Source organism: Rhinolophus sinicus, linkage group LG15 (assembly GCF_036562045.2).
Source record: "Rhinolophus sinicus isolate RSC01 linkage group LG15, ASM3656204v1, whole genome shotgun sequence".
Classification (NCBI taxonomy): Eukaryota; Metazoa; Chordata; class Mammalia; order Chiroptera; family Rhinolophidae; genus Rhinolophus; species Rhinolophus sinicus.
Genome location: NC_133764.1, coordinates 33,776,685 through 33,795,300, shown reverse-complemented (window position 1 = coordinate 33,795,300; position 18,616 = coordinate 33,776,685).

Sequence of the window (18,616 nt, the reverse complement as noted above, 5' to 3'; positions counted from 1 at the left end):
CGGAGAGCGTATGGATGAGGATGTTTTTCGAGCTGCAGACTTCCCCTCAGCATGTATGTCATGGGGCCCTCATTTCCCTTGTTTTGAAGCAGCCTTCATTTCGGCTTTAGAGATATTGAGTTTGAGGTGCCTGTCAGACACCGGAATGGAGATGTTTACCAGATGGAGGTGCACTCCTGAAACTCTGCAGAGTGGAAAAGTCGATTTAAGAGTTATCGACCAACAGCATACAGGTGACAGTGGGAGCTGAGGGTGTGGCGAGTTTCCCAGCCAGAATAAAAGGAAGGCAGAGCTAGGAAAGGAGTATCGGGGGATACAACAGTTTCATTCTGACCATGCTGTCTGGGCATGAGAATCAAGTGTAAAAAGTAAGCAATTCATCTGGTCTACATTCTATTTTACTCTATTATTTTACTGAAATCATTAACACTTTCACTACCGTCTTCTCCTGTCAAATCCAGCATCTCTTGGGCAAGCAAGGAAGCTATTTTGTGTGGAAGTAGCTGCCAGCTGTGGTCTTAAACTTGTTGTACACTCACCAGAGCATTGGTTCTTAACTCCAGGCCGAGAGTTTGGGCTTGATTCCAAGTATCTCTCTTGTCTTTTAAGACTGTAGCCAAGTTGCTTAACTTCTGTGAAGCCTTCTTTTATTTGTGTTCAACGTCTCCTCTCTTTGGGCATCTGTTTGTATCACTAAAAGGCTCTCCTTTCTTGTATGTTTGCACACACGTTATCAGAATCTTCCCAAATGGGATAATCTGGACTTTGAGATTATAAAAATACAACTGCAGATTATTTAAAACGCTCTGTTATTAGCATTATTATCTTTTCAATGTCTTTCTGACAATGTAGTGAAGATTTACTCGAAACAGCAAAGCCACTCTGACTCCATTAATTTGAAAGGACCCAGAAGGCAGTCTGGTTTCTCCATCAATCCTCTGATTGATTTCTTTCTGCAACTCATTCCATCTCAGGAACATGTTTCTTATCCATTAAACTGATGTAACACACCAAATTAAATCAAGCTTTCCTGTCTTAGAATTTGCCTAAGATTCTGCGATGGTGATATTTTTGGTTTCTGTGTCCTTTCTGAAGACTGAATGTCAAGTGCAAGTCAACAGAGAAAGTAGGCTGTCAGCAGATAAGCACTCTTCCTAAAGGAGAATGTGTGTTAAAAGTGGTGACTTCAAACACTTTGCTGTGGACGAGAGGAGAGCCTCAATCTTACAATAGAGAGTGAGAGCAATAACGAAAGCATATTGCCCCGGGGGTGGCAGATTCTGGCTGACTGTGGATGGAGCACTTTGAGGGTCCCTTTGCTGCCGTCCACAGCATCTTTCTGCGAGGAGCACATCTTACAGCAGGCTGAGGGAGCAGTCTGGAGGAAATCCGGAGCTTTCCTCTGGGAGCCTTGTTGTTATTGATTCTGGCCTGGAGGCAAATTCCAGTGGTATCTCAGGGTCCCCAAGTCTGAGAACAGGGTTCTTGTAGGGACTCTGCCTGCCTGTGGCTATGACACACCCTTTGGCTTATGCTCTCGGCAGTTTCAGTGTAGAAATAAATGATTTATCGTCCCCTGAAAATTGGTGGTGGCGGTGGTGAGAGGCTCTGAAGGGACGACTCCCTGCAGTTTTAAGGATCTAGAGTGGGCTTGGAGGGTGAGGACATTTACTTTTAGCTTGCTTTTTTTAAAAAAAATGTTTCCTTTCAGAATAATGACTTTTTGGTTAGAGGACAGACACAAATAGATGAAATATTAAAGCAGTGTGGGAGAAATACACAAAGCAAATTTTTTCCCCCACACAGTAGGCTTGTTATTTGTGATGTGGGGATTTGAATGTGAGAGTAACCTCTGTAAGTCAAAGACTGCTTTTCCATCTGAAAATTTACATCGGATCTGATACAACTCAATGTAGTGGAAAGCTTATCTACACAGAAATGCCTGTTCTTAGCCGTGAATCACAAGACACTGTACATAGTGGGGGCTCTATCTATAAAGTCAACCAGCAGAAAGTTCAGGAAAGAAACATCACTGAACTTCTTACTAACTGCTGGACAGTGAAGGCAGCCTGTGAAAAGGCCATATTGGACCAATGGAGGCTGGATCCCTGAGATTTCTCAATGAGTCCTACGAATTATAGAAGTCCATTTCAGGAATTTCACGCTAGATAAACAGTACTATCAAGAAAGAACAAGTTCTTGTATCTTTGAGACCTGCTACTGGGAGGTCAATAAGAAAGGTCAAATGACTAATTGCTAATTTGTGAACTACAGATTCAAACGATCTTATGATCATGTAAATCTAGGGTTAAAGAGTCTTAGAACTGAGGAGAAATTAAAGCCTACTGATTACTATTTTATATATTATTGCACCTTGGTGGCATTATGGGTGAGATAAGAAAATGAGGATTGTGAAGGGAAACAAAGTAGATCTTTCTCATTCCACCTTCTCAGGATGTTTCTGGACTTTCTTGTGAGGCTCATGGAGTGCTTGGTTTAGCTATGTCTTTTCAGATGTCCCCAAATTAATGTAGTATTAATCTACCTTATTCCAGTAGAGGGGGAAAAAACCCAAAACCAAAACAAAAATACTAAGAGACTGAGAGGCATTAGGAAACACACAAGTATATACTAAATCTCCCCCTGTTTCTCTTCTCAGGCCCCCCAGTCTACTGTTGGAACTAGGCTTGCAGGGTGGATGGTCCCACAGCTGGAGGCTTCCTGGTCTTAGAGTAACAAACTGTCCAACTTGGTCCCGACTTCTGACAAAAGTCACCATTTTCTCTCTACCTTTAATGAAGGAGGCAGTAGCAGAGGGAATGGGGTCTTCATATTATCCCCCAGCATCAGTATTTATAGAAACAGTATAACAGTTTCATGTATCCTGTGTTTGTAGAGAGTCTAAAAAAATGTTGCTCCTTTGAAGTAAAGTTGTAGAAGACTCTGCCTGGGGTCCAACCATTCCATTTTTGGCTCCACCATTTTGAAACATCTAGTAAGTACAGGCTTTGCACACTACGTACACACACACACACACACACACACACACACACACACAGAGGTTTGCTCCCAGCTTCACAGGTAAGTCTGTCTTCTTTGATCCTTGAGCTGAGTCTTTTTTGGATGTTTGCTTGCTAGAAAAAAAATTAGGATCATGTCCAGTGAGAATAGACTGGTACAAGGGAGGATGCTGACAACACAACCTCGAGATGGAAACAGGAGGCTCATGTATTTTCCTGGAGGGGTGGGTGTGTGTTTGGAGAGAGCTGGTCTTTGCAATATTATCCCCACCAGAGAAGGGGCTTAAATTCGAGCTTGACTATAATCACTCTCTTTAAAGGACTGTATAATGGTCCTGGAACATTGGTGACTGTGTGATTAGACTTGGGACAAGCCTGAACAGCACCTGTTGGGAAGCTGGCTCTCCTGCTGTGACACTAGGGAAGCTCCCTGCAGCCTCAGTGTGAGGCCTGCCTTAGCCTTGTGCTGGGATGTTTGGTGGCCCTCTGCCATCACATCTGGGCTGGGATGGTGTCAGGCTTCATCCAAGAAGACTGCTGGGGCCAGGGGTATACGTGAGTAGGATACCTTCAAGGAATTGCTTAAAGAAAGGTGGTTTTATCAAAGGTAGATTGTTCTTGGCAGGCACATCCAACATTCTACTGGGGGAGACGGTGGAAGACTCTAAATATATCTCCATCATTCCTTCTACCACACAGTGCTATTTATGAGAGGCTGGGTCATATGAGGCTTGGCCAAGAAGACACCTCATGGGTGGGGTGATACTACCTAACCACACCTCTGGTATGCTGAGACACCTCAAGGAGAATGTGTGTGTGGAGAAGGCAGGCAGGGACACCACACCCTGAGTCGGCTTCCCTCCCTGCTGTGGGAAAATAAGGAAGAGGCTCTAGGAAGCAACCCTGCTTTCCCAGAGGTCTGACACTGCCATCTTGGAACTTAATGAAGAGGGAGAGGAATGCCATGTGGGAATGTTGTCCTGGGAAGTTGGAACGTTTATTCTCAGATATTTCTCTGAAAATAGTTCAAGTAATTCAGGTCTCATGGGACCTTGAACACACTGGCATGTGCCACTTGGGCAATAAATTGTTGGCTGTTTTGGTGATGATCCCATGAATTGCTCTGTAAATGAGAGATGTTTCCAAAGGTCCCTCTCTCTCTCTCTATTTCAGATATGAGGTCAGACAATTAAGTTCGTGAACTCATCCTAGAAAAAGTGCTACACACCTCATTACTGAATTACACTATAGTCACCTTCAAAGTACCCCCCTTCAGAAGCTATGTACCAATGCCAGTGCGTACTGCATCCTTCAAAGCAATGTTGGAACTCTTTTTCTGGAATGGCCATCAGATCTGTTGTTGTATTACCCTTGATGTCCTGAATGTCATCAACATGTCTTCCTTTCAATATTTCCTTTATCTTCGGGTAAAGAAAGAAGTCACTGGGGGCCAGATCAGGTGTGTTCCAATACAGTTATCTGTTTACTGGCTACAACTCCCTCACAGACAGTGCCGTGTGAGCTGGTTCATTGTCATGATGCAAGAGCCATGAACTGTTGGTGAAAAGTTCAGGTCGTCTAACTTTTCACGCAGCCTTTTCAGCACTTCCAAATAGTACACTTGGTTAACTGTTGGTCCAGTTGGTATAAATTCATAATGAATAATCCCTCTGACTTCAAAAAAGGTTAGCAACATCGGTGCAACAAAGCTCCCCTGGGGACCAAGGGTTTGAGGGGTCTGGTGTTTTCCAGATCTTAACTGTCAGATCTCATAAATTGAGGTAATTTGACAGAAGGATACTCATTTTACTTTGTATCTCATGGAGAATCAAATAAGGCTAAGAGGTAACATTGGCAAGGCACGTATTATGTGCTGGATACGCTGGCTAGCACTTTGCAAGCAATATCTTTTTTACCCTTTTTACAAGGCAAGTGCTGCAATTTTCTCCATTTGACAGATGAGGAAATCAATATTCAGAGAAGTTCAGAGAGTTGCTCATATCATGCAGTTAATAAGAAATTTGTCAAAATAATCTCAATTATGCATCGTAATCGATAACCCTTAAAGCCCACCAAATAGCCCTCAAATTCCATGGCTTAAAGAAACAAGTTTACTCCTGTGCATCCTACAGGCCTACACAATTACTCAAAGACCAGGCTGCGGGAGGCTTCACCACCTTACAACTTCACTATCTGGGATGCGCAGTGAAGAGAATGCTGGTGCAGTTGTGGTTTGGACATGACATACATCATCTCTGCTCACAGCTCATTGGCCCAAACTGGTCACATGGCCCCCTAATGGCAAGCAGCCGAGCTGGTACTCCTCCCCCAGGACTTGATGAAGAGGTGAACCAAAATGGCTGACTAACAGAAGTTACTACATCAAAGGCAGACCTTGAGCTCTTAACCACCATGTGATACTTCCCATAAGATGAATGATTTAATGCTGTGGACAAGAAGCTCAGTGTGGCTGCCTGGTGCTTCATTATTCATTCTCTCCCATCCATGTTAATCTTACCATCCCTGTCACAGGATTCCAAGGAGGCACAGTTAGGACCTCCTATCAGGGGTCCTTCTGGCCTCTACCAAGCTCCTGTGCAGTGCAAGACCAATACTCAATGCCCTGTGGCCCATGTTTAACCTTTGGGGCTCACGTGATCAGCTCCCACACAGCTGGGAATCACTGAGTCACAGGCTGAGTCACTGCTTGCATCTTTTGTGCCTGGAAACGAGATTTGTAGGATAGAGTGTATCTGCCTCCTACACTTCTGGCAGGCTCCCGTGGCTCTGTGCATTCCTGTTGCAAAGCCTGACGGAGCATTATCTCTGACATCTCAGAGAAGCATTTAACAAATTCCACCACATATAGCTGACAGGACACAGCAGTCTTAGACCTGGAAGTCTCAGATGTGAACATCGTGGCAGAAATCTCCATCAGGTTTCTGGATATGGGGCTTGGGGAATGTGCTCATTAACCTGCCCCGTCACAATTCATTGACTTGTGGATTCATTTACTTTAACTTATCCTCCAGGTAAGATACTTTCAATCAGCCCAGAAGGGAACAGGGAGAGAGACTAAGAAGAGTCCAAATGTAGAAGTTTTTTGCAAATACTGCTTTTGAATGGAAGTTTTTTCCTTCTAGGACAAGGGAGTAAGGGGGAGGCAGAGATGGCAACATCACAACCATGGGAAACTAACAGTTGAACACAAAGAGATCAGAACTTTATCCTGAAATGAAAAAAGAAACATACCTCTCAAAATTATCTCCTAGAGGAAACAGCAGAATTAAAATAAGCAAACAAATATAACCAACTCTGTTCCTCCATCTTTTCATTTTAACTGGCTCTCCCCTCCTGGTTTTTCTCTTTTTGCTTCATAGATGCCAAGTTGTTTTTGCATCTTTTGAGTAGAACAAAGTCAATGAGCAGAGAATATAAATGATATTGAAAAGAAATAGAATAACTGCTGGGAAACAGAACTTGTATTGTTAGCAATAATGTCTGTCTTGAGATAGTAAAGAATAAACTTGACACTGTAGAAAACGGAATTAGTGATGTGGAACAAACTTAAGAAACTCTGAGAGTGCAAAGAAGTTTAAAGAGAGTGAGAAATGCCAAAAGGAAAATGACTGATATGGAAGAGAGAGAATAAAGACCTAATAAAAGAATTATGCGTGATTTTTATAGCACAAATGAAAGGATCCACTCATTAATGATTATCAATGTAAAAATCACACGTGAAAGTGCTAGTGATTCTGCTCCTACAGCATCAATCTCTAGTTAATAAATTTCAAGATTCTCAATTCAAAAAAAATTTCTTTTGAGATCCATTATGACAAATACTTAAAATTTTTACTGAGAAGACAGAAAATAATATTTGGATAGATACTCCTGGTCAGAAGATCAGATGGCATAAAGATATAAATTCTTCTCATATTATATTGTGATTAAATTATTTTCATAAAAATCCTTATAGTATGGACTGAAGAGGCCCTTGAAAAAGGAAACCTAACATTTATCTGGAAGCAGAAATGGTGCAAGTAGCCAAGACATTTTTAAAAGAGCTATTATAATAGATTGTAATCAAAACAGCATGGTGCTGGTAGAAGAACTGATAGGCAGAGAATGTAGGGAGATGTCCCAGCATTATTTAATGATTCTTTCTCCTCTAATTTTGAATGCCAAATTTAATCATAAACCCACTCTTCTATATATACCCCAATCTATTTTTGGGATAAGTGGTTAAGTATTTGAAATAAAGTTGGCATCATTTCTCAACGCATACACCACAATACAAAGACCAAAAGGACTAAATAGTCAAATGCACAAAAAGAAGCCAAAATGAAAAAAAAAAATATGGCTATATCTCTGATCTTGGGCTTGGTTTTGTTTGTCTATGCATAATGAGATGGGAAAAAATTTTATTCACCACAATTGTACTTATGAATGGAACTCATCTGTTTTGGAGAAAGTTCATGAGGTAGAAAGGGAGGCAATAAAGGGGTTGAGCGCTAAACACTGCTCTGTGGGAGAGAAGAAGAATTTCTCTGACTCTCCAGAAAGGAAGGGGAAGGGAGACAAAAAGAGAAGCAAAAGGAAGTAAAACAAAGGAAGACATCATGATGTGTGTGGACGGAAGAGGAAGGAATATTTAGAAGGCGCTTTTATACTCATATAACCCAAATACTTGAGAGACACCTCGTGTCCTACAGAGACTGCTGAGAAGCCACCCAAACACCAATTTGGCCAATGGTAACCGTTCACTATCTTGCTCCTTGTAGACACTTCCTTTTGCTTCTCATTTAATCACACACCAGAAGCTCTTTTCTAGGTACTGCTGCAAACACCATTCATGGTCTGGGATGAAACGGCATCACCGTAATACTGAAAATGGGAGCCATGGGAAATAGTCCTGAGAACTTGAATTGACCATGGATAATGTGATCGTCCCCTTGCTACTTCACAGGGAAGAAGAAACCGAGGCCCAGAGAAGGCCCCACAGGTGGCTGAGCAGAGCCAGAACATGACCAAGGTCGGCGTGATCTCACTTGAAGAACCCACTCCAGCTCCAGGGCTTCAGGAAGGGCTTCCTATCCACTCCCTTTTTTCTGCTTCTGGTGACTCTGGGAGAGTTCAGAGGATGCATCATTCGCTGGGCAGAAAGAAGCCCACAGATGCTTCTGCTGCTGTTCTGGGGATGTTGGCACCAACAAGAGGCATCTCTACCCCCAGTAAGAAGGTTTACTGGACAAGTGAACACAGTAGGAGGGAATGGGTGCTCAGGGCCTGGCCTGAGGATTTGGCTTTCTGCCTCCTAGAAATTGGTTTCACCTAAGCCAAGAAACCAGTTATCAGATGGGAATGGCATTCCGTCATCCCAGCCTTGTGTCACCAGAAGCCTAGAGGTAAAAGTCTTCGGGACATATTTCCCTGAGTAAACCATCACGGAATCCTTATGAAATGTAAGTGTGGAGGGCAGGAATGTGTTATGGGGACCCGGTGAACGAATCTTTTCATGGCATGACGTTGGGTCTGAACACTAATAACACTTTAGTGAACAAATATTTTCAATGAAGAGCCTCCCACGTGCCATCCATGTGACATGGAGGGAACAGTCTGAAGAAACTGCAAAGAGCTGTATTATTTGGAAGAAGATAGGCCTCAGTTTGTGTCACTGCTGCTGGGGACAAAAGAAAAGCAAGTAGGTCTGAGCACATCAGAAAGAAATGTGGGCCAGGGGAGACTGTAGAATCTCTAGCTCTCACTGTAGGTTTTTTAAAACATGATAGATTCTGCCATTTTGGGAGCTATTTAATTACAATCACTTTTGAAGGCAGAAGGCTAGACCCCAGATGGGGAAGCAGGGCCAATATGAATGATGCATCTTAATCTGATCAAGCAAGGAAATTAGTATCTGTTGATTGTCTACCGGGTTTCCCGGAAATAAGACCTAATCGGAAATATAAGCCCTAGCATGATTTTTCAGGATGACATCCCCTGAACCATAAGCCCTAATGCATCTTTTGGAGCAAGAATTCATATAAGACCCGGTCTTATTTTCAGGGAAACACAGTATGAGATGCTAGTCATTTTTCAATGACTGACTCATTCAATCTTCCAAACCACACCATGAGATTGCTATTATTTACCCTTGTCAAAGAAGCAAGATGGGGCTCAAGGAGGGTAAGGAGACCTAGACCAGGAAGAGGGGCAGAAGGGAAGTGGATCGGGGCTTTGAACTCTTTCCTTATGCTAAGCCGAGAACAGGACAATCCTGCTCTCAGGTGCTAATCAGTCCATGTTATGTTATGACACTGAGCATTTTCTTTAAAGGAAAAAGTAAGCAAGGAGGCATTTTCTGATTTGCAGTGTACCTGCCAAGCTCCGGTGCCTTCCCATGGTTCTGACTCCTAGACTGCTTGCGTGGCCCCCCATGTAAAGAGCCTGGAGTTTTCTGCACCTCCATTCTCACTGTGCTGGGCCTCGTTCCGTGAGTTTCACGAATGGGACCATGGTCACTGGCAGCCGCAACTTGACTGTCAAGATGAGCATCACATCAGGATGACCTCTGCCCGCAGGGAGGTGGAGATGTGTTGGCAGGAGGAGCTTGTGCAGGTCCAAGCCAAACTGTCCCATGCCACGTCTGCGGTCCTGACCTCCTTGGGAGCCTGGGCTTTGTGGTTTCTCATGTAGCCATGAGGTGCCTTGAACTACAGAGCCATTACTCCACGTGCTCCAAAGCTGGACCCTGGCACTGGCCTTTGTGGGCCATCACTGTTCAAAAAAAGATGGAGGGAAGCAGACAGGGGCCAGATCCATGGCCGGTGGTGTGGCCACGCAAAAGGAAGACACTGTTAGTGACCTGAAGGAACTCACGAGGTAGAGGAATCCTCGAAGCCCTCACAGCTGTTTTCTTTGTTTCGTGATTCATGTGTACAGTCCAATAACCCACAGGTATGCTTGGAGCTTGAGGAGTGGGAACGTAACCAGGCCTAGCCAGACTGCAGGTTGTCCATCTGTGTTAGTTTTCTACGGTTCCTGTCATAAGTGATCATCAATGTAGTGGCTTCCAACGACATAAACGTATTGTCTTACAGGGCTGGAGATCAGAAGTGTGAACTGGCTCTCACGGGATAGCATCAAGCTTTTGGTCGGCCCGGGGTCCTTCTAGAGGCTCTGGGGATGGATCCGTTTCCTTGCCTCTTGAACTCTTGCAAGATTCCAGGTTGCCTGTGTTCCCTGACTCATGGCCCCTTCTGCGTCTTCCAAGCCAGCAATGGTGGGCTGAGTCCTATGAGTTGCCATTTCTCTGACTTTAAAGCCAGGCAACATTAACGTATGGACCAACTAGAATGCTCTTTTAAGTTTTACCTCTACCTGCTAGGAACTGAATGTTTGAGTGTCTCTCCCCCCCCCCCCCAATTTATATGGTTCAGTCCTAACCACTAATATCATGGTGTCAGGAGGTGGTGCCTTTGGGAGGTCATTGGGTCACGAGGGTGGAACCCTCACAAACGGGATTAATGCTCTGAGAAGAAGAGAGAGCATGATCTCTCCTTTGTTCTCCACTGTGTGAGGACACAAGGCGGCTACCTGTAAGTCAGAAAGAGCTCTCACCAGACACCCTGTCTGCCGGCACCTTGATCTTGGACTTACCAGCCTTCAGAACTATGAGAAATAATGCTTGTTATTTAAGTCTCCCAGCCTATCATTGGTAGCAGCAGCCCAAAGTGACTAAGACCCTCTTCAAGGTATGAACTGGGGAAAAGAGGAAGAAACAAGCATTTCTGATGGAGTTCTGTACACCGGGTTTCGTAAGCTGCTGGAGTCCTCAGATAGCGCTCTAAGTCCTGGGTCAGGCTCCTCTTCTGCCACTAACTAAATATTTGGCCAAAAAAGGCAGGTTACTTAATTGTAGGGCACAGTTTATTCATCTCCACAATGGGCACAGATCCCTTGGTCCTACCCTCTTGAACTATTGCAAGGGTAAATGAGATCATGAAAAAGTACTTTGAGAAGGATGATGCTGTTGAATCAAGCACTTTCTATGACCTCACCAGGATAGGTGGGAGAGAGGTCCGTGCCTGCTCTGACGCACCACACACACCCACCCACAACTTGGCCCCTACCGAGACCCTGGGTTGCTCACTTGTTGCTGATTTTTTTATTATTATTACATTTGATTTGCTTTATATCCTTAAAATACATCAATGCCACATAAGAAGGAGATCAATCACCTCATAGTGTGCACTCAATGAATGTCTCATGAATAGTAAAGGAGCAAAAGAAAACAAAAAGAAGAGAGGGAAGAGTAAGAGGGTCTGGCAAGTGGTAGAGTCCATACTCCCTGTCTTGAGTGGGGGAGACTCCATTTCTACTCTCTTGGGTGAGTTGTTTAAATTTATCTCCAGTGTGAGCCCTTCCTATCAGAGGAGGGGACAGTCTTGGAACTGTGTGTACCCTCCAACACAGGCCATGAGGGTCAGCGGGCCCCCTTGTGCCTTGTCTCACATGGCACAGAGGAAAACACCCTCGGTGCCCAGGGCAGCTTTGCTGACAGAGCCCTGGTGTCCGGGCAATTTGTTCATCAGTGACACTCCACTTTCTTCAGGCTCGCTCCCTACAGGTCCTTGTGTCACACAGTACTCTCTAGCATGCAGCAGGCCCTGATCACAACGTGTGACAACTGAATGGATCAGTGAGTGCAGGAGTCGTGTGTTGCTGGACAGAAGAGAAAAGCCAAGAAAACACGGGAATGGGTTTAACTTGTACAGCATGACCATTTCTGATGGCGATTGGTGCTTTCGGTTCATTTAGCTGCTCAGCAGTGTTACATGGGGTTGTGTTGTAGCCCTGCTGTCCTGGCCCTGGCCCCCGGGTTCCAAGGGTGAATCTGAGCAGTCTCTAGGGAAGCGGCTGAGCACGCGCGTTGGACCCCTGTGGGCGGCCAGAGCCTCTCCCCTTCTGCAACCTTGGGAGAATCATCAAACAAGCACTCAGTGCCCTTCACAACTGCACTCTGGGCTCCCTTCCCTTCTCCCTCCTCCCAGCCTCTCCCTGGACCTGGGCAGCCTGCTCCTGGCTGGGGAGAAAGGGACCTCCTCTGAGGCCGGCGCAGCGAGTAGATGTTGCTTCACCCCCAGCCCCCAAGGGCTTGGAGAGCTGACCTGCTTTGTCCACAGGAAACTGTAGGGCTTGGGCCAGCGCAATGGAGTGTTTTGATGTGAAGAAGCAAAAAAAAAGTTTCTTCTTTTTTTTTTCATTTTGGAAAAAATTGAAAACAACCACCCACTCCCAACACTCTTCCCTTTCCAGCAGCAAGATGGTCCATCATCTGCCTTAGAATCAGAGGAAGGAGCAGAGCCTGGCCCCCCAAATCCAGAAGGGGTAGCTGAAGCCCAAGGGCTCAGGACCACAGGCCTGTAAAAAGATGTGGGCCTCAGAGGAGCCAGCACACTCAGGCTTCCTGCATCCACCACTGAAGTGAAAGGGAACAAAGAGATGGGCCAAGCCGGGATGTGGGGAGAGCCCAGGAGCCTAGGGGGGAGGCACAAGGCTCTCCTGCCCCAGCAGACACCCACTGGCTGAGCAGGGGTGCCTCCCTTCCAAACATTGCAAAGAGTCTCCGAGGAGGAAAAGGCTCTTGCAGACGTGCCAGGAAGGCAGCATTTGGAGCTGCTGCTGGCACCAGGCAGGGTGAGGGCTAGGGCTGTCTGCTCTCCCTCCTTCTGGCTCCCGGGAACCCCATGCTTCTCTGACATCATGGATGAAAATCAGGTCTGGCTTTCAAACATTTGGGCTGCCCCGCCCAGCTCCGCCTGGCCAGCTGGACCCTCCCAAAACGGGATCTCTTTTGTCAGCTGCCTTTTATAGAACTATAAAACCAAAAGTTCAAATAAGAAGCCTTAGACCAGTCATCAAACAAGGCAGCCTTCGCCTCCTGTGCTCTTCCTGCCTTTTTCCCTACTGCAGTGGTTGCGACCATCCGGCAGGGATGCGGGGCTGCTGGCTTCCATCTCCCAGCCTCATAAAGATCCTACAGCCCCCACAGGCACATTAACTTGCCCAGGAGGGGGTTCTGGACATGTGCTTTCTAATGAGAGAACAGGGAAAGGAAGAGGGGAGGTTATGCTGCAGCTACTTGGGGGAAAGAAAGATACGCCTGCAATGCAGTGAAATGAGTACAGAGCTGGAAAATATAAAAAAGGCAACACAGGACCACAGTCAATGAGGACGAGACCATTGCCACATAACGGTGACCTTTGCAATTTCGAACTGCATCTTTTGGCACATGAAACGCTTGGCCAAAGACTAAGTGAGTAGGGTGGTGGGATACCAGATGACCTTATGCTCAGCTCAGTTTAGAAGGGAGGAAATATTACACATTTGGAGCTTGAGAAAGGGATGGAATTCCTACCTCCTCGGTCAAGAATGGGCTGCAACAGTCCTCAAATTAATAATGGTTCCCGAAAGAAGAGAATGAATGAAATTGGTTATTTTCAATGTCTTAAAAAATTGGACTAAGATCAACTGATAAAGATCTTTGTGATTCTTGGGAGGATGAGACTACGTCTACAGTATGGAAAGCCCCATTTATGCTCTAAGCACAGGAGAAGAAAAAGCCAAACCAAATGGAACTCTCCCAAAGGTCCAAGATGGCGGCTGAGTCAGCACAGCTGCACCTGTGGGGCCATCCTGTCCCCTGGCCTTACCTTTTAAGCATGTTGTCTGGCGGCAGCTTAGAAGATTAATGTGAAGTGGGAGGAAAGGTGTTAATAAAACCATTCTTGGCTCAAATTAGATCACTTATCTTGACCGGATAGGAGATGTTTTTTCAAGGTATAATACGTGGGAACTTTCTTCTCCTGGCCTTGAGGTATTAGCACGTCCTTTGAGCACTGACATTCCTATGGGTCTGTCAGATTCTATCAGGCTCTTATATAACTGGCATTATGAGACTGGAAAGGACCTTAAAGATGATAATTCCTAGGTCCAAGTCTAGTTTAGGAGAGAGGTTGAGGGAGGTTAAATGACTTACGCTTTGTAGATGCCCACATGCATTCATCCAAGACTATCATTACTATCGCTCTTTTCGTTCTTGCTGTGGTTATTATTATTTAGCACCTCCACACACTAAGCATGGTTCTGCACACTGGCCAGTCACTGACAAACAAAAGGGGGACGATGATCTTGGTCTGTGAAACTTACAGACTACCTGGAGAGACTCATATTGGACAAAGTGATCAAATGTGGAAACGGTTCTCTTTCAGAAAATGATGAAGCAACCTGTGAAAGAGGTGATGATACTTTAGATGTGATGGCCAGGGAAGGCCTCTCTAAGCAGGGGACCTCTGAGATGAGCTCTCTGTGATAAGAGTCAGCCATGAGAAATGCTGAGACTTTGGTTATTTTTCTGAGGCAGAGACAGACCAGAGTAGCTGAAGTACAGTGAGCAGAATGACCAGGGAGAAGACCAGTATAAGACCCACGGCCTACCACCACCCAGTCACAGCTGTCTATAAAGAAGGCCCCTAAAGCTTTGTGTAGTCCTGGAATCATTGCATCCTTTGTGAGACCACCACTCCCTTGTCATGACGCCACTAATCTTGTCCTACAAACTCTCAGAGAGCAACCCCAAGACGAAGGCTGCCTCCCCACCCACGAAACCATCAGGGTTCCTTCCATCATGCATTCCACTGCCGTTTACCATGAAAAGTCCAGCCTACAAGAACACGCACTATTCCTCAAACCTTCAGACCTTGTGATAGGTTGGATGGTTTCCCAAAAAAGATCTAGTCAAGTCCTAGCCCTCAGTGTCTCAGAATGTGACCTTATTTGGAAATAGGGAAAATAGGGTTTTTGGTAGATTTAGTCAGGGTAAGATGAGGTCATTGAGGTGAGCACCTAATCCAATCTGAATGGTGCCCTTATAAAAAGGAGAAATTTGAACACAGAGCAAGTCCCTCAAAATGCTTCCATTGTGATCTATAACTTCCATTGTGTCTCTCATTATCAAAATGCCCCATGTCCTTGTTTCGATGAAGGTTTTCTTCGAATGCCTGCTGCAACTGAAACCAGCCTCCCCCCTAGGTCACGGCTTCCGTTTCAGCCGTCTTTAGCACTGGCTCTTTTCTTTCCATGGACACTGGACCTAGAAGGGGGTTTTGTGTCTTACTTGCTCCATGTTCTTCTATCCTCCAGACCATTTCTCCATTCTCTATTTCCTCCAACCCCAGCTTCTTCTATGCCCATAGAATTAGACTATACGCCATTAACCATCTCCTCTTTCGGTGGCTTAAGCACTTTCCACCCTCCGATCCTCCCCTCATCTACAGCAGACTTTGTGCCTGGCTCACTCTTACCACCAACACCAACGACTCCCATCATAACCCTCAGTTGTTTCAATAATCAGGTAGATTGGCCTTTCACGTGTCTCAGGTTTGCGGTCTATTCTCTTCCAATGATCTTGCCCCCCCAAACTTCCTCAGTTAACTCCCTCTCATGGTCACACTGAGCCACTCAGTAACTACTCTTCCTCCCAAGTCTCATTTTTAAGGATCCCACTCTCCAATCACTACCTGCTATCTTCCAGACAATTCTTTCTACACCCTAACCTCAGCAATTCTTTGGCAAGAACTCTAACCCACTGACTCTTCTCCTGGCACTGTTCCTTCAGTCTTTCATGCCTTTCATTCCTTTTTTTTCCACCGTTATAGTCACTGTCTTGCAAAACTCTCAGCCGCCATCTCTCCTCCCAGCCTATTGACCTGAAAATCTCCTACTCTGCTTCAACCCAGCTCTCCACCAACTCTGAACCTGTCCCAGAGTATTTGAATATGACTGGAGGGCAACAGAAAGCAGAGCTGTCTGGTCATGTGTTACTTTGTGACCACAAACCTCACTAGCACTAGGGTCCTCAGCCCTGCCTGGCAATCCTACGACATTGCCCTGGTCAACTCGCAATCCCGTTCTCCAAGGCCACTATTTCACACCTCCTCTCTCCTCACATCCACCTCCTCACTCTCAGTTGATGACCTCATCTTTCATTCACTGAGAAAACAGAAGCAGGCAGAAGAGAACATCCTCATCCACCTACAAATGAGTCACCTACCACCTCCTTCGGTACCCAGGCACCCTGTCTTCCCTGGGACAGTAGCCGGCTCCCCTCTGAGACCTACTCCGTTGCTGTTGCACCAGATCCCATCCTGAATTGCCTACTTAAAGACTCTTCTCAAACCTATCCCACCAGGATTTTGTACCCATTTTTCTGCTCTTGTCTCAGCCCTTGGCCAGATTTAAAGACAAATTCTCAATCCTCACCTGAAGATCACAGCAGCATTTGGAACAGCAATCTTTCTTCAATTTTTTTTACTTTCTCCTCTCTCCTGGTTTTCCTGCTGCCTCAATGGATTCTCTTCTTCAATTTCCTTTCCTTCATCCCGTCTCCTTTTCTCTATCCTCTAAATATTCTTTTGCTCCAAGGCTTAGCTTTTGGCCCTCTTCTCTTCTGTGTCTACACTACTTAGCAGATTGCAACCCCAAGATTATGGCTTTAAATATCGGTATGTTGATGCCTCATGAATTTTTATCTTCAGGCCCAATCTTGCCCCTGAATTCCAGATTGTATATCCAACTGCCTACCAGACATCTCCATCCTGACATCTAATGGAAATGGAAATCTTGATCCTTCCCTACCCTCTCCTCCCAAAACAGGCTCCTTCCCCAGCTTCCCCCATCCCAGTAAATGGTGTCACTGTTCGCTAGCTGTTCAGGTTCCAAGCATAGCACTCATCCTGGAACCCTTTCTCTCCCTTTTATTGCACAGACAAACCCATCAGTCAATATATGTGACTGCAGTTCATGTTAATGGAAGGAACTGATCAATGCTAGGAAGAAAAATAAAGCACGGTGTGGCCATGGAATGTGCCAAAAGGGAGGGAAGGTTGGCGGTATTATTTGTTAATCGTGGTCAAGAATGGACTCTTTGAGAAAGTGACATTAAAGCAAAGACTTTCCTGAAATATAGGGAGGCACAGGCTCCAGTAGGATCTGAGGAGAAGGCATTCCAGCAGAGGGAAGAGTGAGCATGTAGGTCGTGGGGTGCTCAGGACACACCACGTCTGAGGGGGAGCAGCAAGTTCTGAGCACCCGAAGCTGACTGAGGAGTGACGATGGTAGACATGGGCCAGATTATGAAGGATCTTGTCAGACCGGCCAAGCCTAAAGTTTGTGTTTTATTCTAATGGCTACAGGAGACTAATGGGCAGTTTGGAGCAGGAGTATCATGACATGATTCATGTTTTATAGGTGATGCTGGCTGTGTGGTAGAGCACGGATTGTAAGAAACCAGAAGAATCGATGGACTCAGATAGGAGCTTATTGCAATATTCTAAAGGGGGTCCGCAAACTTTTTCTATAAAGGGCTGTGCGCTATGGGCCGAATGGTGGTGTGTCCTCCCCACCCCAATATCCATACACTGAAACCCTAATACCCAGTGTGATTATATTTGAAGATGGGGCCTTCGGGAGTGATTAGGTCATGAGTGAGAGTGGAGTCCTCACGATGGGCTTTATGCTCTTATAAGGAGCGCCCCACGTCCTCTCTTTCTTTCCGTCCTGTGAGAACACAACAGGAAGACTGCCATCTGAAAACCAAGAAGAGGCCCTTCACCAGCAACCCCCCCATGCTGGCATCGTGATCTTGGCATTCCCAGCCTCCAGCACTGTGAGAAATACATGTGTGTTGTTTACGCCACCCAATCGACGGCATCTTTGTTACAGCAGCTTGAACTGACTGAGACAGGCTACGTAGTAAGCACTTTAGGCTTTGTGAGCCACAGCGTCTCTGCCGCACCTCTCGAATTCTGGTGCAGTGCTAATTCAGCCACAGTCAATATGTCGGTTATTGGGTGTCTCTATGTTCTAACAACACTTATTAACAGGCCCTGGGCTTGTGGGCCATAGTTTGCAGACCTCTGCGCTCAATCTGAAATGCTGATGGCTAGGCCTCAGCCAGTCACACAGGCATGTAGAGGTAACTCTGGACAGTCTTGCTGTTGATGGATTAAATGTGAGAGCTGAGGCATAGTGAAGAATTCTGAGATTCACGTTTTCATCTTTCCACTTTGTCACACGGCTTGTGGAGGCATTTCTTACTTGTCATTCCTCAGACAACACTAATGTTTACATTTCTGTCAGGGTGAAACAGGTAAGGTTGCTCTCAGTGGAAAAACTAAGCAATAAGATGAGCTCCACGCAAAGGGACTTGATTTTCTGCTGAAAGAAAGCATTTCCTCCCCAAACTGACCTTCTATCTCCGTTACACTTCATGGCTCACCAAAGCGTGGCGGGGGGTGATGGTGAGCCGGGGACTCTCAGTGCTGTGGGGGGGGGGGATCTTTTATCACTGAACTTGTTTAGAATCGCCAGTGCAAGGTGCCACTAAAAAGATCAAGTGTTAGCTGCTTTCTTGTTGTTTTTAAATTCTCTCCCTTCAGTTTCCCTTTTTATTGCCTGTGCCTGGGGCTGACACACCGGCTGCCTTCCATCCCTTCGTACATTACTGTCCTACCTGTCCCAAGGAAACAATGAAGGTC